Genomic DNA, 22,151 nt, shown 5'->3' on the forward strand with positions numbered 1-22,151 from the left:
CTATCATAATCATCATGCTCCTCATCTTGGCACTCTCAACTCCCCTGATGGAGAAGCCAGGGCCCACCGGAGGAGTCTGGTTCTCTGGTGGGCTCGTTCAATGCTGCCCTAAAGCAGGCCAGGCTAAGAAAAGTGGGGGGGAAGTTTGAAGGAGAAATAGGGGCGGCTGGGGACCGTTTATGGACACCCGGCCGCCCCCTGGCGGCTGGGGACTGAGCGTGGACACCCGGCCGCCCTCTGGCGGCTGGGGACTGAGTATGGATACCTCGCTGCCGAAGCAGCCATGAGGTAGTGGCCAGCTTCGGCCTCCTCCAAACTAAAAGGCCCCATTTCAAGTGCAAGCTAGCAGTATGGTATTGCAGCCTGGGGGTGGGTGGGTGGCAGGCTGCATACTTGCGCTTGCATTGCAAGGAATGGGGGAGGTACAATTGAACACTGCCCTGGGACAAGGACTTGCACGGGGATAGTTGCAAGTCGGCATCTTCTGATGCGGAAAGGATCACTTCTGATGGGCACACTTTTAGGCAGTGACCTGGGTGTCAGAGATGCTTCCAGGGGTCTTCCCCATGCTGTTCCCATGACTTTTCAGCACTGTATGCATGTGTCACACAGCACATGGCCAGATAAGATTGTAAAATGTTAAAATTACATTTCCCGGTAAATGCATTTGTCACGGTTGAAAGCAATACAAAAGTGCAAAAACGCATAAAAAATGCTACTTGTAAACATAGCCCAAGGTGTGGAGGAGTATTTTTGTTTTTGGTTATTTATTTTACCTTATACACAAGTCTTTACCCTGGAAAGGAAGTTCCTTAACATATTTCAAAGGAAAACCGTTTCAGTTTCGTTTTTTAACGTTTTATTGTGAGCCCGTTAAAGTGGCTTAATACCTCTGACCACGTTGTTGACAGCAGTGACCTGGGGGTCAGAAATGCTTCCTGGGGCGATGCCCATGCTGTCCCCATGTCTTTTGAGCACTGTCACTATCGTTTTGGGCACTTTTTTGGCTTTCTACAGACTGCCAGGGGTGCTGCCTCAAAAATGCTCGGGTCTCCCATAGACTAACATTGGGCTCGTTGCTCGGGTCGAGCACCCAAGTATCACGGTGAGCTCGGCCCGAGCTTCGAACACTCGAGCATTTTAGTGCTCGCTCAACACTAGTTGATATCACTAAAAGATTCATGTCAGAGCCGGATTTCTCTACTAAAGAAATAAAGTTACAGAATACAGTAGAACGTTTCCAATACCATCTAAAAGAAAGGAAACATAAGCAATATTCTAGAGATATCCAAGATTTCAAGTATAACAAAGCGTACCTAGTTATTAACACTAAGCCTAACAACTTTGAGAGAGAGACAGATCTATCGTCTACAGAGAACGAATTTTCGGACTCCGAGGGTAGGGACGGAATCCTAGAGGGAGAGGGAGGGGCCAAACAAGGGGCACCCCAAGGTCTAATGATAGACAGTTTAATTCTCCCCCCCCCCCCTTTTTTTAGATCAACCATACCCAATAAGGAGTCGCATGCAACAAAATCACAACTGAAATCTGATATCCAGATCATTAATCTCTCTACAAGACCGCTTAATGATCTGGAAAAGGGCGTCCTTGGCAAAGGATTATCTTTTCTCCCCAGTTCTGACTTTGACCTTTTCCATTCCATTAAAGACCTTAACCTGTTCCTCCGCAAGCTTCGTAGGAGAAAGCATTTTGCTAGACAGGATCATCGTGTCTGCACCGACCTAGGCATTGCGGACGAATTATTACCTGGAGTGAGACTGTTAAACAAATCCAAATTTGTTGGGCTTAGGACCCTTTACTTCTCTCCGATCTAAAAGCACTAAGACGCCACCACCTACCAGAGGACTGGAGTAATAAACAAAGCAGAATATGAGTTCAGCGGTTTTATTGCCTACCTAAGATACATAAGGGGGTGAAGAATTTGAAGGGTAGACCTATTGTATCAGGCATTAATAGTTTAACACAAAACTGTGGCATTTATCTGGACTCTGGTCTCAAGCCTTTTTTAACGGCACTTCAGTCCTTTGTGCGAGATACCCCAGACCTTCTACTTACACTGGAGGGACTAACGGTTGACCCAGATGTCCACCTGGGAAGTATCGATGTAGAATCTCTGTACTCGTCCATTCCCCATGATAAAGGCCTTGCTGCCGTACAGTATTTCCTGAGCATGAGAGGTTGCCAATACCAGGCACACGACGAGTTCGTACTTAAATTATTGAGGTTTTGTCTGACCAGAAATGACTTCCTCTTTGACCGCAGGATCTTCCACCAGCTCAGGGGCACTGCGATTGGCAGTCCTTGCGCGCCATCTTACGCAAATTTGTTCCTGGGCTGGTGGGAGGTGACAGCTGTCTTTGGTGGAGATTTGGACAACTATACCGACAAGATTGAATTATGGACAAGATATTTTGACGATGTGTTTGTAGTTTGGAAGGGCAATCAGGATGAGTTTGACATTTTCATCTCTGCGCTCAATAAGAATGACATCGGCATGTTCTTTACCTCAGTTCTAGAAGACACCACCTTACCATTTCTGGATATTTTGATCAGTTAAAAAACTACTGGCGAGATTGGGACATGTACATTTAGAAAGCCCACGGCAACAAACTCGTTCCTGAGATGGGAGAGTAATCACCCCGTACATTTAAAAAGGGGTATACCCAAGGGGCAATACCTGAGAATCAGGATAAACTGCACAGACATTGCATCCTTTGAACAGCAGGCAAGGGAACTTAGGACAAGATTTAGAGAGAGAGGATACCCGGATCATGTGTTGAGGCGTGCTTATCATTTTGCAAAAGCTCAAAATCGCCGGGATCTACTTAGACCTAGAAAAAGAACTAGGGATGATAAGAACATTAGATTTATTACCACCTATGCTAATGGTGCTCGTCAGATATGTGAAATCCTTGCTAGTCGTTGGTCTGTACTACAGATGGACGATGATCTGAAAAATTTATTGACAGATGGACCTCAGATTACATTTAGGAGGGGTAGATCCAGCAGTGACAGACTTATTCATAGCCATTACAGTATGCCCTGTACCCCTACATGGCTTGATAACCATAAAGGTTGCTTTAAGTGCAATAATTGCGTAGCATGCCCATATCTTAACACGGCACACAGTTCAAGAGTAATATCACCAACAAAACCTACGCAATCAGACACTTCATCAATTGCCACATACAGAGGGTGGTCTATAAGGCCACTTGTGAGTGCGGCTGTAACATCCCTGTCGGCGTGCTGGCATGGCTTTCCACCTCCCACCATGCAAGACCGCCATCTTACCTATCAATCCAGGCTGCACACTTTGCTCCAGTACCTGCTGTGTCTCTTGTCTGATTGCTTAGGGCGGCGGTGCGGCTACTACCTGATTCTTATAGTTCCTGTGTGCGCACTCCTAATGCCTCCCCAGCCTATTGCTGTGAGTCACTGGATACTTAAACCCCCTCCACCCAGTAGGGGGTGCTGAGCAACACTTTCACTCAGTGTGTTCTGTGCAACTGAGTTGCCAGGTCCTGTCCTGTATCTTGTCTGTTTCCGCCCCTGGGGGCTGTATATCCAGGCCTGTTTCCTGTATCTGTGACTTCTAGTCTGTCTCCGCCACCCTGGGGGCTGAGTTCCCAGGCTCGTTCCTGTATCTTATTCCTGGTTCAGTTCCTGTCTGAACTGTGTCCTAGCCCGTTACCTGTTTCTCTCTATGTCCGAACCTTCCCTTTTCCTGCAGTGTCTGAACCTGCACTTAACTCCAACTCGTTGTCTCTGAACTTCTGTATGTGAGTTTTGTGTACACTCGCTACTTCATTGTAAGTACCTTGTGTGTATCTGGTTCTGCTTGTTCACCGCACCTGCGGTTTTTGCTCCGCTCAGCTTGTCTACCGCACCTGCGGTTTTTGCTCCGCTCTGCTTGTCTACCGCACCTGCGGTTTTTGCTCCGCTCTGCTTGTCTACCGCACCTGCGGGTTTCGCTCCGCTCTGCTTGTCTACCGCACCTGCGGGTTTCGCTCCGCTCTGCTTGTCTACCGCACCTGCGGGTTTCGCTCCGCTCTGCTTGTCTACCGCACCTGCGGGTTTCGCTCCGCTCTGCTTGTCTACCGCACCTGCGGGTTTCGCTCCGCTCTGCTTGTCTACCGCACCTGCGGGTTTCGCTCCGCTCTGCTTGTCTACCGCACCTGCGGGTTTCGCTCCGCTCTGCTTGTCTACCGCACCTGCGGGTTTCGCTCCGCTCTGCTTGTCTACCGCACCTGCGGGTTTCGCTCCGCTCTGCTTGTCTACCGCACCTGCGGGTTTCGCTCCGCTCTGCTTGTCTACCGCACCTGCGGGTTTCGCTCCGCTCTGCTTGTCTACCGCACCTGCGGGTTTCGCTCCGCTCTGCTTGTCTACCGCACCTGCGGGTTTCGCTCCGCTCTGCTTGTCTACCGCACCTGCGGGTTTCGCTCCGCTCTGCTTGTCTACCGCACCTGCGGGTTTCGCTCCGCTCTGCTTGTCTACCGCACCTGCGGGTTTCGCTCCGCTCTGCTTGTCTACCGCACCTGCGGGTTTCGCTCCGCTCTGCTTGTCTACCGCACCTGCGGGTTTCGCTCCGCTCTGCTTGTCTACCGCACCTGCGGGTTTCGCTCCGCTCTGCTTGTCTACCGCACCTGCGGGTTTTGCTCCGCTCTGCTTGTCTACCGCACCTGCGGGTTTTGCTCCGCTCTGCTTGTCTACCGCACCTGCGGGTTTTGCTCCGCTCTGCTTGTCTACCGCACCTGCGGGTTTTGCTCCGCTCTGCTTGTCTACCGCACCTGCGGGTTTTGCTCTGCTCTGCTTGTCTACCGCACCTGCGGGTTTTGCTCTGCTCTGCTTGTCTACCGCACCTGCGGGTTTTGCTCTGCTCTGCTTGTCTACCGCACCTGCGGGTTTTGCTCTGCTCTGCTTGTCTACCGCACCTGCGGGTTTTGCTCTGCTCTGCTTGTCTACCGCACCTGCGGGTTTTGCTCTGCTCTGCTTGTCTACCGCACCTGCGGGTTTTGCTCTGCTCTGCTTGTCTACCGCACCTGCGGGTTTTGCTCTGCTCTGCTTGTCTACCGCACCTGCGGGTTTTGCTCTGCTCTGCTTGTCTACCGCACCTGCGGGTTTTGCTCTGCTCTGCTTGTCTACCGCACCTGCGGGTTTTGCTCTGCTCTGCTTGTCTACCGCACCTGCGGGTTTTGCTCTGCTCTGCTTGTCTACCGCACCTGCGGGTTTTGCTCTGCTCTGCTTGTCTACCGCACCTGCGGGTTTTGCTCTGCTCTGCTTGTCTACCGCACCTGCGGGTTTTGCTCTGCTCTGCTTGTCTACCGCACCTGCGGGTTTTGCTCTGCTCTGCTTGTCTACCGCACCTGCGGGTTTTGCTCTGCTCTGCTTGTCTACCGCACCTGCGGGTTTTGCTCTGCTCTGCTTGTCTACCGCACCTGCGGGTTTTGCTCTGCTCTGCTTGTCTACCGCACCTGCGGGTTTTGCTCTGCTCTGCTTGTCTACCGCACCTGCGGGTTTTGCTCTGCTCTGCTTGTCTACCGCACCTGCGGGTTTTGCTCTGCTCTGCTTGTCTACCGCACCTGCGGGTTTTGCTCTGCTCTGCTTGTCTACCGCACCTGCGGGTTTTGCTCTGCTCTGCTTGTCTACCGCACCTGCGGGTTTTGCTCTGCTCTGCTTGTCTACCGCACCTGCGGGTTTTGCTCTGCTCTGCTTGTCTACCGCACCTGCGGGTTTTGCTCTGCTTGTCTACTGCACCTGCGGGTTTTGCTCTGCTCTGCTTGTCTACCGCATCTGCGGGTTTTGCTTTGCTCTGCTCATCTACCGCATCTGCGGATTTTGCTCTGCTCTGCTCGTCTACCGCACCGGCGGTTTCGCTCTGCTCAGCCTGTTCACCGCACCTGCGGTTTCGCTGTGCTCAAGCTTGTTCACCACTCCTGCGGGTTTTGCTCTGCTCTGCTTGTTTACTGCACCTGCGGGTTTTGCTCTGATCTGCTTGTCTACCGCACCTGCGGGTTTTGCTCTGCTCTGCTTGTCTACCGCACCTGCGGGTTTTGCTCTGCTCTGCTTGTCTACCGCACCTGCGGGTTTTGCTCTGCTCGTCTACCGCACCTGCGGGTTTTGCTCTGCTCTGCTTGTCTACCGCACCTGCGGGTTTTGCTCTGCTCTGCTTGTCTACCGCACCTGCGGGTTTTGCTCTGCTCTGCTTGTCTACCACACCTGCGGGTTTTGCTCTGCTCTGCTTGTCTACCGCACCTGCGGGTTTTGCTCTGCTCTGCTTCTCTACCGCACCTGCGGGTTTTGCTCTGCTCTGCTTGTCTACCGCACCTGCGGTTTCGCTGTGCTCAAGCTTGTTCACCACTCCTGCGGGTTTTGCTCTGCTCTGCTTGTTTACTGCACCTGCGGGTTTTGCTCTGCTCTGCTTGTCTACCGCACCTGCGGGTTTTGCTCTGCTTGTCTACCGCACCTGCGGGTTTTGCTTTGCTCTGCTTCTCTACCGCACCTGCAGGTTTTGCTCTGCTCTGCTTGTCTACCGCACCTGCGGGTTTTGCTCTGCTCTGCTTCTCTACCGCATCTGCGGATTTTGCTCTGCTCTGCTTGTCTACCCCACCTGCGGCTCCGTTCCTGTGTCCCAGTCTGTACTGGTCCCTATCCTGCTTGCGTTCCTACCTGCCAGTGCCCATCTGTCTGCATGCCAGCCGTGCCTGCCAGTGCCCACCTGTCTGCATGCCAGCCGTGCCTGCCAGTGCCCACCTGTCTGCATACCAGCTGTGCCTGCCAATACCCACCTGTCTGCATACCATCCGTGCCTGCCAGTACCCACCTCTCTGTATGCCAGCCTAACATGCCTGTTCCTGCATTCTCCCGTGTGGGTCAACAGCTGTGACCGGGGTCTGACATGGAGTAGCACCTGGTCCCTCTGCTCGGTTCCTCCCTGGTTCACGGAGTCGACTGAGCCGCCGTGTGACCTTGGTCGGACCGAGTTGATACTTAGTTACACCCCTCCAGGCACTCCTCGGTTCATGGTCCAGTGGGATCACTAATGCTCACGCCAGTCAGTCCGGGCGTGTGCGTAACAGCGGCATGGAATACATAGGGAAAACTATTCTGGAATTCAGACATCGTATCGGCGAGCACCTTGGGGATACTGAACATGCCAGGGACACGCCTCTAGCCAGACACATTAATAATCACCATGGAGGTAATGTTAAGGTACTCAAATTCATGGGTATTGATCGGGTACCTAAACCTCAGAGGGGGGGGGGGGGGACTGGGACAAAATGGATATTCTACCTGGACACTGTTACACCCAAAGGTCTTAATGAGCAACTTACATATAGTTGCTTTATATAAACTTACTGTGGCTTTCTACCCCCTTTATCCTTACACTTTCTGTTATTGTGAAAACTTCTTCCGGGTTCACTCATATTTGCCCTGCCCACCATATATCATCATAGTTCATTTTTTCCTCTCCCCCACCCTGCCAAAGGTAATCCTATTATCTCATATATTGACATTCTTGATGAATATTTATACCTCATTACACCACCCTCTATTCATGTATGGACTAAGTTTTATACATTTTGCTTTCCACCAGTCTATCCATTGCTTCTTCATATGATCTATATATTGCATAGATCATCTTACATATATATTTATGTACTTTCAATATCCAATTCTCGTTTGCCCGCACTTAATTGTGCTTTAGGGTCATGAATCACCTATGTATCACCAGTGGTACCATGTGTGACGTCATTTATTGTCACACCTTTCGAATGATGCCTGATGGAATGTGTACCTCACTTATAGAAAATAGCAGTTTATGAACGGCACCTGATGTGATGTCACCACTGTGACGCCTCTGGAAGTGACGGGTGCGTCTCACTATGCGTTCCACTTGCTTATCGCGGGTCTCACGCTACCTTAGAGCCAAACGGTAAGAACCGGAAATGACGCATGCGGTCCAGCATGTGTGTCAGCACAGCTACTGTACCACTGGCACTGAGCTTTATAATGGGTCCACCCCCGGAAGTGATGCTTGCGGCTCACCCGGACCTGAGTGCGTTCCTGGATGAGCGCACACTTCCCTCCACATTGATAGTGAATGGTTTATGTATGTGTGACTTACAATCCACATTCCCATATCTGGAAGCTGGTTGATTGGACAGATGGAAATCAGTGACCACCTGTTCTTGTTTCTATCTAACTTACCCTGCCATATATATCCCTGATACATTCCTTGTTCCACATCCCTTATTGCGAGGATAGTGGAGAGTAATGTGGCTCTTATTATAGCACTATAGCCTAGTAACCTTCTTATCATGTATATATGTCCCCTGAGGAATCTTGAGGAAAGAAGAAACGCGTCGGGACACATGTGACTTTTTGTTGAAGGGCAAGTGCAGGGCCTCTTATCGCAGTGGTAGCGGTGGACTGCCCTTGTCAGGGCAGGAGCAAAAGGGGAACCAGGGTAGTGCAGTACCATATGCCTTCCTGAAACTACTGCTGGGACCCTTCTGTTGTACTCCTGCTCCATCAAAGTTAGGCCAGGTTCAGACGAGCATATGACAAACAGACAATTATCATCCACGTCATCTCAATGTCCATTTCTTACATCCGTATGGTATAAGTTTTTATACATCAACATTATAAAAACTGTACAAGACCAAATACAGTTTCCTATGTTAATATTTGGAATGTACCTGTAAAAATTGGATGCAATAAGGACGATCTGTATGGGATCAGTTTTTGTTTTTTTTTACCTGCCGCATAAACTAGGAGAGCCTCATCCAAAAAAATAAACCGGAAGAGATTAGTACATGCTGCGATTATTTATTTATTTTTTCGCGGCCACTTAGTCCATGTGGAACAGCTCATCTGAACAGCCCTAAAGAGAAGCACTGGTCCGTGTTTTATCAGATGTGAACGCTTGGTAGAAGGTCTGCCATGTTTCCCAATGATAATCCGCATGTGCTGTGCACATGCTGCGGAACTTTCCGCTGCGGATTATCATTGCGGAAAAATCCGCAGCACTACCAGTTATTTGGCGGAATCGCTGCGTTTTCGCCGCCATTCACTTGCATTGGAGCGCATGGAATCCGCATCACTGCATCTGTATATGCGGATAACATGCGTTTCAATGTGCGGAGGTACCCGGGTCTGGAGAAGAGGAGACTCTCCTCCGGACCCAGGTACCATAGTACCTGTGAAAAAAAGAATAAAATAAAAAATAAAGATTATACTTACCTTCTGATGGCCCGCGGTGTGCTTGTCTTGGCTTGCCGGCAGCTCGCGGTAGACTAAAGGACCTGCGGTGATGTCATTAAGTCATGTGGCGGGTCACGCGACCGCTGACGTCGGCAGGTCCTTTAGTCTACCGTGAGCTGCCGGCAAGCCGAGACAAGGACACCGGGGGCCATCAGAAGGTAAGTATAGATTTATTTTTTACCATTCTTTCGGTCACTCTATAAAAATCCATGCCAGTTGCATGGATTTATATAGTGTGACCAAATTTTCAAGCACTTTCCAAGTGATGCTAAAAGCGCTTGTCAACCCGCATGCGGAAATGCATGTGAAGAACGCTTCACTTCCGCTTGTCCCTGGCAGGAAAAACGCATGTACAATCCGCATCCGTTTTTTTCTGCCAGGGAGATGCAGAAACGCTCAGGAAAAATCCAGAGCATTTCTGCATCATGGGCACATAGCCTTAGGCCAGTTTCACACATCAATGAAACACAGACTGTTCTCACATTGGGAGTCCTGGCCAGACCACTGGGTCTTATAACCAGAGCTAATACAGATGCAAAAACAGTCCGTTTTTCACGAATAAGTAAAATAGGCTCAAGGAAGATAGGAGTGATAAACTATCCTATCAGAGCAGCTCACTGATGGATTTTCAGCCAACTCATTCTGCAGCCTCAAATAGGCTGCGCAACACAAAGGCTATAAAAGTCGAACACTGCAAAGGTTTAACACCCCCCCGACGTTGTCCATATATTTAACCATGATAACATTGCCAATATTTACATAAACTGACACCTCTAAATAATGATATATTCATTTAATACATGATATTTTATACCAACTAGGTGACAACCTTGAAGACCATTCAGCCACCCAACTATGCCAGACTCCTGACCAACCAACAAATCTGAGTAATCCCACAAACATTGGGGCCACTAGGTTTCATATTTCACTAAAAGGGCTGTGCTCTATGAAGACTTACTTTTTCAGTGGAGGAGATTTTTAGTAGTGTGTCTACTTGGTACAAAGCGGTGCCGCTTTCTTGGCGAGAATCAATGTTCAAACGGCAACTCCCAGTGTCATCATTTGCTAAAAGCTCAATATCATTCCACATGTTGATGCTGCATTTTCCTGTAAAGAAATATTATATATAGTTTATGATGCACAGCAAATCTGCAAAAAAATATAAAGTAACAGAACACTGATTAAATATTATTTAATAGAAAATTGTTATTTGGAAGATTTTATTCCATGTTATTATATCTAAAAAAAAATAATCCTGTATTAAGTTTTCCTGCCCTCACATTCACCAGTAAATCTCATAATAAACTGATATTTCCTATGCATAATGAGCCTGTATTAATCTCATTTTAATTATGGGAAGGTTTACAATTAAAGAGATTGTCCAGCCTTAGGCTACAAGTCTGCAGTCACTACATGTGACTGCAGACTTGTGAATTGTCACATTGTGCGCACTGTGAGGATTCTCCAGTGCCGGAGACAGAAGCAGGCAGGCACATGATCGCAAGAATGTGATTTGCATACTTCCGGACACATTCCAACTAGACGTGCCCGAAGCAAGGCCACACACGTCTAGTCGGTACATGACCTATGTATGCAATTTGCTGGCACTGGACAATCCTCACAGCGCGCACTGACTGCAGACTTGTTGCCCAAAGCCAGACAACCCCTTTAAAGGGAACTTGTCACTCAATTCTTGCTGTCCAGAAGACAGAGCAGCATGAATCAGAGCCAGGCTGCCCGAAATATAGTTTAATGATCCCGCAGGGGACCATAGAAAGAAACCACACTAGTGTGATGCTGTCCTCGGCTGGCTTCTTGATAGGTCTTTCACGTGTGTGTACTTAGCGAAAGACCCGTCAATCATCTGGTGCAGCGCAGTAAAAATCTGGACAGAGACAACCCGGACTAGTTTAGCCTGCCCCAATCATTCCCTGTGTGATCAAACTATACAAACGTCAGACCATTTCAGAAAAAAAATACCTGACTGAAATTGTGCAGCCAGGCTCTGATGCATATTGACAGTGGTTTAAACAGTATGAATAGACTGACAGGTTTCCTTCAAAGTTAACACTGCTGTGGGGCAAATTTCAGAAAATCCACCATTTTCAATAGATGCAGCTCACCTCCTCCACCTCCCTGCACTGGTCACTGAGCATGCCTAGAACACTCTCCCATAGAAGGCAATAAGCCATCTCCAGACAATAGCTTCTAATGTCTTTGTAGTTGCTCTGTAACGTAAATTTCTGAATTCTATCAGGGCAGGACCCATAATTATGTACAAAAAATAAAGAAACTGTCAATCCAGATAGGAAAATGATACTGACACGCATTATTTGCTTTTGATAATTAAACGATACATGTGATATATTCCTATTAGCTCCTTCCCAACATGGAGATTTTCCTCTTTTGTTTTTTCCTCCTCTTCTTCCCAGACCCATAACTTTTTTACTTTTTGTCGATAAGGAGGGATTTTTGGTACTCACCGTAAAATCTCTTTCTTGGAGCCTTCATTGGGGGACACAGGACCATGGGTGTATGCTGTTGTCACTAGGAGGTTGACACTAGGCAAAAAAAGAAAAAAGCTCCTCCTCCGCAGTATACACCCGCCTACAGGCACCAAGCTCACCAGTTAGTGGCTAAAGCAGTAGGAGGAACCTAAAACAATTAACTACGCAATGCCCAACCGTGAAAACTAAATTAGATGCCCAACAGGGCCCACTGTACCTATGCCCAAAATCAGGGAGGGTGCTGTGTCCCCCAATGAAGGCTCCAAGAAAGAGATTTTATGGTGAGTACCAAAAATCCCTCTTTCTTTATCGCTTCATTGGGGGACACAGGACCATGGGACATCCAAAAGCAGTCCCTAGGGTGGGAGAACAAAAAAAAAGGTAGCCACAGACTAGTTCTTACTGCAGGCAACCGCTGCCTGCAGAACCTTCCGTCCAAGACTGGCATCAGCTGATGAATAAGTGTGGACCTTGTAAAACCTTGAAAAGGTGTGAAGTGAAGACAATGTTGCAGCCTTACAGATCTGAGAAGCTGAAGCCTGATGGCGAACAGCCCAAGAGGCCCCCACCGCCCAGGTGGAGTGAGCCCTTAGCCCCGGAGGGGGAGATTTGTCCGAGACGCGATATGCCTCCAAAATGGTCGAACGTATCCAACGGGCGATGGTTGACTTGGAAGCAGGGAGACCCTTGCGACGCCCCTCAGGAATGACAAACAGGGCGTCCGAACGCTGAAGGGAAGCCGTTCTAGAAAGGTACACACGTAGAGCTCTGACCAGATCCAGTTTGTGCAGGGATTTCTCCCGAGGGTGCACTGGGGCCGGGCAGAAGGAAGGCAAAACAATGTCCTCATTGATGTGGAAAGAGGAGACTACTTTTGGCAAAAAGGAAGGCACTGGCCTGAGCACTACCTTGTCTTGATGGAAGACCAGAAAAGGCGACCGACAAGAGAGGGCTGCGAGCTCTGCAACCCTCCTAATAGAGGCAACAGCCACCAGAAAAACCACCTTCCAGGAAAGCAGAGAGGCTGAGATGTCCCGAATGGGTTCAAACGGGGGCTGTTGAAGAACGCTCAGGACCATAACAGGTCGAACTTGATGGACGCAAGTCTTTATTCGGCTTTACAAACTATGTTACTATGTTATATTAAGGTCCCATGGATCAACCGGGGAACGATAAGGCGGCGCCAGGTGAGCTACCCCTTGAAGAAACGTCTTGACCTGAGGACGGAAAGCCAAGTTACGCTGGAATAGAATGGATAAAGCCGAAACTTGGCCTTTGAGAGTGCTTAGAGAGTCCCGCCTCCAGGCCAGACTGAAGGAAGGCCAAAATGACCGGTAGAGAAAAGGACATGGGAGCCAGCTGATCCTTCTCGCAGTGACTAAAAAAGGCTCTCCAGGTTCTGTGGTATATGCGCGAGGTTGCGGGTTTCCTGGCACTAATTAGGGTCTGGATGACGTTGTCCGCAAAACCCGCCTTCCTCAACACTGTGGCCTCAACGGCCATGCCATTAAATTCAGAGAACGAGAACTCTGATGAAGAACAGGTCCCTGAGAGAGGAGGTCCGGACGGTCCGGTAGTCTCCAGTGGGAGTCGACGAGCAGGTTTACTAGATCTGCGTACCAGACGCGTCTGGGCCAATCCGGGGCTATTAGAATTACCGGTACTCCCTCTTTCTTGATCTTTTTGATGACCCGAGGGATCAATGGTAGAGGGGGAAAAAGATAGCGCAGCTGGAACTGAGACCATGAGATGACTAGCGCGTCTTGAGCGATCGCAAGGGGATCGCGGGACCGGGCTACGAAGGATGGAACCTTGTGGTTTAACCGAGAAGCCATGAGGTCGACGTCCGGCGTGCCCCATCGTGAGCATATCTGACGGAACACCTAGGGATGGAGAGACCATTCTCCTGAGGCAAGGCCCTGCCGACTGAGGAAGTCGGGCTGCCCAACTGTCGACCCCCGGAATGTGTACTGCTGAGATTGCCGGAACAGTATTCTCGGCCCAAACTAGCACTCTTGTCACCTCTTTCAAGACAACGGGTTCTTGTCCCATGCCAACAGAAAGGCCAGTTGAAGAGGCCGAGTATGGAACTGGGCAAACGGGATAGCTTCCATAGCTGCCACCATTTTTCCCAAGACACTGATGCACAGGCAAAGACGTCGTGGATTTGGGTCGGAGAGAAGGTGAATCCCCCGACGGAGAGAGTTTATCTTCTCCCTCGGGAGAATGACCCGGGCATGGGTCGTGTCGAACTGCATCCCTAGGAAGGTTAAGCACTGAGATGGGACCATGGAGGATTTGTCTGTGTTGATCAGCCAGCCTAACCGAGAAAGCGTGTTCAGGGTGATCGGGAGACTGTGGAGGCAGTCCCTGAACGTGGGACCCTTGATCATTAGGTCATCGAGGCAGGGGATAATTACAATCCCCCTGGCACGTAGAATGGCCATGACCGTCGCCATTACCTTTGTGAAAACCCTCGGGGCGGAGGCAAGCCCGAAGGGGAGAGAAGTGAACTGGTAATGTGCGTTCTGGAAGGCAAATCGAAGGAACTTCTGATGTGGTGCGCAGATTGGGATATGAAAATACGCATCCTGAATATCCACTGAACATAGATATTCCCCGGCCTCCATCGAGGCGATTACCGACCTGAGGGACTCCATTCTGAAGTGACGTACGCGTACCTGTCGGTTTAGTTGCTTGAGGTCTAAGATCGGACGTAGTGAGCCGTCCTTTTTTGGAACGACGAAAAGATTTGAGTAGAAACCCGAACACCTTTCTTGAAGGGGGACTGGAACTATAACTCCTGAGCGCAGAAGGGAGGCAATGGCCTGAAGGAAACCAGGTAGTAGAGAAGGATGCGGGTGGCGGGACCTGAGAAATCGTGTTCTTGGTATGGCGTTGAACTCGATCTTGTAGCCTGAGGTCACTATCTCCTTGACCCAGGCATCCTCTATTGCCGATACCCAAGGGTCTCGGAACAGAAGTAGACGGCCGCCCACCCTGGGAGAAAACCCAGGTGGGAGTGACCCCGTCATGCTGAGGAAAATCTGTTGGAACGTGATCGGGTTCCAGAGGGCTTGGAAGAGCGACCCTTTGCGCGCCAGTTGGGAGTGGGCCTAAAGGTAGGCTTACGTTTGTCCTGCTGTGCTGGGGTACGGTCCTGTTGAGAGGAGGGTCCTGGTTGAGCGAAGCGACGAAAGGACCGAAACTGAAGGTAAAGTTTCCTAGGAAAAGGGCAATTAGGTCTCTGCTGAGGAAGGGAAGTGCTCTTGCCCCCAGTGGCATCAGAGATGATCTGGTCTTATTTAGACCCAAATAGTCTGGAGCCCTGAAAAGGGAGATTTGTTAGTGATTTCTTGGAGGCCGGGTCGGAGGCTGGGCGCGGAGACTGCTTTTGATACCCAAGTTGAGGCGAAGGAAGGACAAAAGAAGGTGCCAGCAGCCTCAAGGGCTGACTTAGCCAAGGCCTCAACCTGTCTATCCGTAATGTCCTTGAGGGAAGAACCGTCTGGAAGGGACAGTACCGTCTTAGCCGAGAGACGAGAGACAGGAGGATCCACAGAAGGGGACTCCGTCCATCTGCTGACGAGGTCGTGGTTAAAGGGGTATAGCATGTCTAACTGTTTCTTTCCAGGATGCTCCCATTGTTTCTGAAAGACACTATCAAATTCTGGTTAGAAAAAGTGCGTGCCGGTCGCTTGATTCTCTTGAAGGAAAAGGAGTAGCCCTGAGAAGGGCTCTCGTCCTCTTTAACAAGCAGAATCTGATTGACGGCCAATATAAGGCTGTCAACCATGTCCTGGACTCTAGAATATTGGTCCGTGTCGGATCCAGAGTCAGAATCTGATGCCGTGTCTGATCCCGGAGCGACCTCTGGGGAAGAGGTGTGAGATGCAGGGAGCAATTTGGAGTCTGGAGAGCTGGAGGATGAGCTTGTGTGAGTCCGTTTCTGAGAACGTGCCCTCGGTCTGCCCTTAGAAGGAGGGGGCAGGGGTACCTGCGAATCGTCCGTTGGAACGTTCGGAGCACTGGTGGCCGTAGATACCATGGGCAAGCGTTCTAGGACCTGCACCAGAGATTGAGATACCTTGGTGAGGTCAGAGATAGACTGGGACACAGCAACAGCCCACTCCGGAGGAGGGGGAGTTACCTCGTCCTGGGCGGCAGGGGGGGTCTTGGGTGCCAGCATGGTGGGAGGCTTGCAGGTCGAGCAGAAAGCCGTTATCAGACCCGCGGGCCACTTAGTACTGCAAAGAGCACAGGCGTAATTTGTGACTTTGTGAGTGGGACGGACAGAAAGCTCCCTGGCTTTGGGCATATGTGCCTAACCAGGAATACTGCAGAGGAGGGAGCCTGTGGTGTGTGGAGGTGTCAGAGTAGGGCCTGCCCGGTCTGGAATGGGTATGGTCCCGTATCCCCCGTCGGAAACTCCGGAGCCGCGGTGACAGTAGTAGGGCTGCGGTGATGAGGCAGTCAGACAGAATGATGCTGCCGGAGCCAGACCGAGAGCAGCGTAGAGGGGCGGAGCCGGAACGGAGCATGTTGCCCTGAGCAAGCTAGGTGAGCAAATGCTCCAATAGGCAGAAGGGATGGGGGCGGGCTTAAGAACTCGGCCGCTGATAGGCCCCCGGGATAAAAGTGGGCGTGACGGAAGCGTCATATTGCTCCTCGGTCTAGATTGGCCGGTTTCCAGGAGGGGCGTATACCTGCCAGAAAGAGTAAAACACACCCCGAGCCGCCCCAACGGAGAAAGCGCGGGCAGAAATGCCGTGCAAAAAAGAACAGAGAAGGGGGGGGGCTGTGGGGGACGCCATGCTATTGTGAGTCCGAGGCCCCCGGTTCGCTTCCTGATGTATGTGAGGAGAGGGGGCGTGGACAAGCGCTGCTGTAAGCGAGCGTCGGCGGGGAAATGTGATGCCCCCCTTATTATCCCAGGATTTAAGGGGCCCGCTGATAGGCAACTCTGTGCCATAGCTGATGTGAGGGACATGGGGCTGAGGAGGCAGCAGGGAGGGATTGTACCTTTCCCGATGACTCTTCTTCCTCTTGCCCTCTGAGGATGGTCACAGGAGGTCCTCCGTGGATAGGGGGGATCCTGGCTCTTCCTCCTTCCCGAACTGACCGGTCCTGGACAGTGCAGGAGACAGTGTCAACCCCAGAATCTGGGGGAAGGTCACCGTAGTGACCACCGTCTCCCTCCCAGGCCGCTCCGAGGAGGGGGCTGGGGTGGGGATGGGCAAGGACTGGCCACCGAGAATCACCCTGAGACACCCGAAGGAGAGAGGGGATAGGTCTTGCCCAGCGGGTCCGAGAGTGGGCGATGTGGGAAATGCCACACTGCTCTCTCGGTCGCTTGAGAATGGGGATAACAGGGGACGCAGTGTTCCCTGTTAACCCTGAAGAGCTGTATCTGAAAAATAAAGAAGAAACATTAATAAAACACAACGGGGTTGGATCAGTAGGATCCAGGTCTACCTCCTACAGACACTAAGCTTAAACTGGTGAGCTTGGTGCCTGTAGGCGGGTGTATACTGCGGAGGAGGAGCTTTTTTCTTTTTTTGCCTAGTGTCAACCTCCTAGTGACAACAGCATACACCCATGGTCCTGTGTCCCCCAATGAAGCGATAAAGAAAGATGTATTAGGGCTTGTTTTCTGCGGATAAATTGTACTTTTGAATTACATCATCCATTTTATCATGTGATCTACTGGAAAATGGCAAAACAATTCTAAGTGCGACAAAACTGTGCAAAAAAATGCAAAGTGGGTTTTGTTTTTACGACATTTGATATACAGTAAAAATGGATGGCAATATGATTCTACAGGACAGTTCGCTTACGGCGAAACCAAACATGTGGTGAAAAAAAAAAAACAGACATTCGTAAAAGAAAATTTCACTTGTGTCGCCCTTTTCTAAGCCGTACACTGGTTTCATTATTCGGTCAATGGAGCCGTATGGCAAATTTTATTTTGCACCCTAAGCTGACATTTTTATCAATACCATTTTGGGTTAGAGCTGATGTTTTGATCGCTTTTTATTTGGTGTTGCAGAGGTTGAAAAATAAAAATTCTGCCATTTTGATCCTGTTTCTCATTACAGCATTTACCGATTGGGTCAATTAATTTTATATTTTAATAGGTTGAACTTTTAGGTACATAGAGATACAACAGGTGTATTTTTTTTATTTTTAATGGGGGGAAAAAAAGAGGGTGATTAAAATTTTTATATCTTGTATTTTTAAAAATGTTTAGGCTTTTTTACATTTTTTATTGCATTTTATAGTCCCCTCTGGGAACTTGAACCTTCAATTGTGTATTGAAAAATTCATGGTCTCCTTTAAACTCCAGCCATAAATTAGCTATCAGAAGTAATGGTAATAGGCAATCCATCGGCGCCCCACCATTGTGTTATAGGTGGATCAATGGGTGGTTAGAACAAATCAACAGTGACATTTAACAGTTTAACAGTCGCAGCCTCCACTATGGTCCATTGATGACATTTACTAACAGATGATGGCTGAGTAACACAGCCATCATCTGCCAGGAAAGATGCGGGCTCGGGGAAAAAAAAAAAAGAAGGCCAAACAGACTAAGGAAAGCAATGAAAGGGACCAGCTACATGACATACAAGTACATCATATGTCGAGAAGGGGTTAAACAATTTTAAAGTACATTTTACTCTAGAACATCGTAGAAACAATAATCAATCCCTAACTCCCAAGGGTTTTGAATTCATTACAATTAAGTAACGTGCTTGATCATTGACTCAAACTTTGCAACCAGAATGTTCAACCAAGTGCCTCACTCATTTACATTTTATGCTTAAAGGGAACCTGTTAACTGATTAATGCCGCCCAAACAACAATTAATTCTGCAGGGCCCCATCAATCAAAAAAAAGAAGACAAAAAGAAAAGAGCCCTATAAAATTTTACTTTTATTCCTATAGATAAGAACAATACATAAAGTTAGTGGAGGATATAAAAATACACATGTCGAGTATATAGATTGTGTAGAGTAGGGAGGGATAGGGTTAATATTTCTGACCCTCTGTTTTCTTTGCCACTGGGGCTGGAACCCAAATAGTGGTGAATGCAGTGGCGCCCCCACTCCTCCTCGTTTGACCTCGCTATAGTCCCTTATTGACCCTATACACTAGTAATCTAATTGGGCAACAACAGAATTAAAGGTAAGGAACAAATATATAATAATGCAGTAATTGACTCACAATGTTAAAGTGCACAATTTTTGCAACAACTAACACGTCCAGTCATGCAGAAAATGCATCACATTGTTAAAGTGCACAGTTGTTTTGCAGTCAACAATGTATCCACATACATGTGTCTAAACTAGATAAATGATGAATAAAAATAGTTTAAATTGCAGATGTGCTTTGTGCAAACAAAAATTAAACTATCGGAATGGATTTGCACAATCCCTCAACCATCCCTGTACACTCATCTAAGCCTGCAGAGATACACGAAAAAGCTGATCATAGATCCCAATCTCACACGTTTCCCCTCACTAGATCATGGAGACCTATCAATCATCTGGAGCAGCACTGGAGAATCCGGACTAGCCTCCTCTCTCCATATGGTCCACTGCTCGCTACTTATATTTTCTCTGAAACTCCAAAATGTATCTGCCAGCAATCATGCAGCCAAGCTCTGATTTGGGCAGCATAAACCGACCGGCAGGTTGCCTTTACTCAGCCAGAAGTCTGAAACTTATTAAAGGTGTCTTTCCAGACAGGAAAAAATAAACAATCTGGCTGTCCCTGTAAGGAGTCCCCCAAATCAGGGTGAATTCGCTTTTTAGCTCACCCTTCAGCCATCCTTGTGGTTTGTTATTGTTCACACTCTGATTTCTTCCTCTGTATCTCTAGACTACATTTCTCAAAAGACCATGAGCTCTGCCTTCTTTACCAGAGCTGTATTCATCCTACAGCTCGCTCACTCACACCAACTCCACCTACAAAGCACCATCCTGAGACTACTACAACCCCTGGCAAAAATTAGGGAATCACCGGGCTCGGAGGATGTTCATTCAGGTTGTTTAATGTTGTTGAAAAAAAGCAGATCACAGACATGGCACAAAACTAAAGTCATTTCAAATGAAAACTTTAGGGCTTTAAGAAACACTAAAAGAAATCAAGAAAAAAATGTGGTACTCAGTAAGGGTAATTTTTTTCAGACCAAGCAGAGGGAAAAATTTATGGAATCACTCAATTCTGAGGAAAAAATTATGGAATCACCCTGTTAATTTTCATTTCCAAAACTAACACGTGCATCAAATTAGATCTGCTTGTTAGTCTGCATCTAAAAAGGAGTGATCACACCTTGGAGAGCTGTTGCACCAAGTGGACTGACATGAATCATGGCTCCAACACGATAGTTGTCAATTGAAACAAAGGAGAGGATTATCAAACTCTTTAAAGAAGGTAAATCATCACGAATGTTGCAAAAGATGTTCGTTGTTTACAGTCAGCTGTGTCTAAAATCTGGACCAAATACAGACAACATGGGTAGGTTGTTAAAGGCAAACATACTGGTAGACCAAGAAAGACATCAAAGCGTCAAGACCGGAAACTTAAAGCAATATGTCTCCAAAACAGGAAATGCAAAACAAAACAAATGAGGAACGAATGGGAGGAAACTGGAGTCAATGTCTGTGACCGAACTGTAAGAAACCACCTAAAGGAAATGGGATTTACATACAGAAAAGCTAAACAAAAGCCATCATTAACACCTAAACAGAAAAAAAACAAGGTTACAATGGGCTAAGGAAAAGCAATCGTGGACTGAGGATGACTGGATGAAAGTCATATTCAGTGATGAATCGCGAATCTGCATTGGGCAAGGTGATGATGCTGCAACTTTTGTTTGGTGCCGTTCCAATGAGATTTATAAAGATGACTGCATGAAGAGAACATGCAAATTTCCACAGTCATTGATGATATGGGGCTGCATGTCAGGTAAAGGCACTGGGGAGATGGCTGTCATTACATCTTCAACAAATCCCCAAGTTTACATTGATATTTTGGACAGTTTTCTTATCCCATCAATTGAAAGGATGTTTGGGGATGATGATATCATTTTTCAAGATGATAATGCATCCTGCCTTAGAGCAAAAACTGTGAAAACATTCCTTGAAAGAAGACACATAAGGTCAATGTCATGGCCTGCAAATAGTCCAGATCTCAATCCAATTGAAAATCTTTGGTGGAAGTTGAAGAAAATGGTCCATGACAAGGCTCCAACCTGCAAAGCTGATCTGGCAACAGCAATCAGAGAAAGTTGGAGCCAGATTGATGAAGAGTACTGTTTGTCACTCATTAAGTCCATGCCTCAGAGACTGCAAGCTGTTATTAAAGCCAGTGGTGGTGCAACAAAATACTAGTGATATATTGGAGTGTTCTTTTGTGTGTTTTTCATGATTCCATAATTTTTTCCTCAGAATTGAATGATTCCATCATTTTTTCCCTCTGCTTGGTCTGAAAAAAATTACCCTTATTGAGTACCACAATTTTTTTCTTGATTTTAGTGTTTCTTAAAGCCCTAAAGTTACCATTTGAAATTACTTTAATTTTGTGCCATTTCTGTGATCTGCTTTTTTTCAACAACATTAAACAACTGATTGAACATCCTCCGAGCCCGGTGATTCCAAAATTTTTGCCAGGGGTTGTATTCAGGCTTAAAATGGATAAATCCCTGCCCACACTATTTCTCCCTCCTATTATGCAGTGAGACTCCTGCTGTGAATAATGTTCTAGGTGGGACACTTGCACCACAGAAGCTCAGCGCACTACAGGAGAGCAATGAGATATGCATTTATTCTAGCATGATCTAACACTCTCGAATACCCAGCGTTTTGAAAACTGTAGGTCACCTATCTGACCTTTTTTTGTTCATTTGCACTTGATAATGGATCAAGTTAACAATGGATGAAACATAACAAAAAACTTCTGGTTTTCATCTGTTTTTAATAGATCTTCATTGACAATCCGATCCATAATAGAATAGGACACAATCAATCTCACGGATTTGTTTTTTTAAAAAAAGATCTGTCTGTGGATCAATGAAACCCTGAGTACGTGTGTGTTGTCAGTTTAAAAAATGTGCAATGGATGAGTGAATGTAGCCTTAGACACAGCCAGAACTAGAAAACAGGCTAGTTCTTGGATTCTCCACCTGGATGTTAAGTCTGGTATCGTTCGAAAACTAAAATTCAAGCTTCAGACTCTACATTCTACCTGCTACAAATGATTAAACCCAAAACAAATCACATACTACCATTCTAAGTTAAACCCCAATCCCTCCCCCCAACTGTGCTTCACTTTAAAATTTAAAGGGGTTGTCCGAAT

The 22,151-nt window shown here is 47.9% G+C and overlaps 1 protein-coding gene across 2 annotated transcripts in view; it reads right to left on the reverse strand.

Moving 5' to 3' along the window:
* The window catches only part of LOC141261631 (3'-5' RNA helicase YTHDC2-like), a 190,200-nt gene that overhangs the window by 162,293 nt on the left and 5,756 nt on the right, over nucleotides 1-22,151 (reverse strand). For both annotated transcript variants that reach the window (XM_073676231.1, XM_073676229.1), the window contains exon 2: nucleotides 10,244-10,392. The gene's annotated coding sequence lies outside the window, so the exon portion shown is untranslated. The remainder of the gene's footprint in view (nucleotides 1-10,243; nucleotides 10,393-22,151) is intronic.

Source organism: Phyllobates terribilis, unplaced genomic scaffold (genome assembly GCF_046119375.1).
Source record: "Phyllobates terribilis strain yellow unplaced genomic scaffold, ASM4611937v1 Scaffold_1__5_contigs__length_1240528914, whole genome shotgun sequence".
NCBI classification, from domain to species: Eukaryota; Metazoa; Chordata; class Amphibia; order Anura; family Dendrobatidae; genus Phyllobates; species Phyllobates terribilis.